Source organism: Alligator sinensis, unplaced genomic scaffold, assembly GCF_000455745.1.
Source record: "Alligator sinensis unplaced genomic scaffold, ASM45574v1 scaffold82_1, whole genome shotgun sequence".
Classification (NCBI taxonomy): domain Eukaryota; kingdom Metazoa; phylum Chordata; order Crocodylia; family Alligatoridae; genus Alligator; species Alligator sinensis.
This window is the reverse complement of record NW_005841860.1, coordinates 1,202,671-1,202,996: the sequence shown is the minus strand read 5'-3', so window position 1 is coordinate 1,202,996 and position 326 is coordinate 1,202,671.

The window sequence follows — 326 nt, the reverse complement described above, 5'->3', positions numbered from 1 at the left end:
GCGGTTCAGTAGAGCAAATGATGTTAATGTGAGCAATGGATGCAGTCTGCACTTTGAGCCTTAAAATCTTAATAATATTTTTGTCCGACTTGAAGTTTTGACTGGGTCAGCAAAATTCTATTTAATGCCAGATTTCTCTATTCTTGAATGTTAAGAAAAAATGTTATATTTTTTTGAAAAAGTAGTGTATATTAACAGTAAAGATGGCACTATGAAAGCTGGAATATACTGTACATTTTCAATATGTGAATCTTGCTCTTATGTCTGTTTGAACTAGGGCTTATCCAACAAATTTCACATATACATATGTTGAGTCTGTCTGAGGA